Source organism: Nannospalax galili, unplaced genomic scaffold (genome assembly GCF_000622305.1).
Source record: "Nannospalax galili isolate Female #2095 unplaced genomic scaffold, S.galili_v1.0 scaffold180, whole genome shotgun sequence".
Lineage (NCBI taxonomy): Eukaryota > Metazoa > Chordata > Mammalia > Rodentia > Spalacidae > Nannospalax > Nannospalax galili.
Window position 1 is genome coordinate 3,068,933 of NW_008348199.1, and position 340 is coordinate 3,069,272.

The following is a 340-nucleotide window of genomic DNA, read 5'->3' on the forward strand; positions in this document are numbered from 1 at the left end:
AGTTTTTCTCCATTTAGAATGATGTTGGCTGTGGGTTTGTTATATATGGCTTTAATTATGTTGAGGTATGTTCCCTCCAGTCCACTTCTCTCTAGGACTTTAAACATAAATGCATGTTGAATTGTGTCAAAAGCCTTTTCTATATCTATTGAGATGATGATGATGTGGTTTTTGTCTTTGAGTCCATTTATATGATTAATGATGTTTATTGACTTGAGTATATTGAACCATCCCTGCATTTCTAGAATAACGCCTACTTGATCATGGTGAATGATCTTTTTTTTAAGCTTTTTTTTTATTTTATGTATATGCATGTATTGCCTGCATGTAGGTAAGTGCA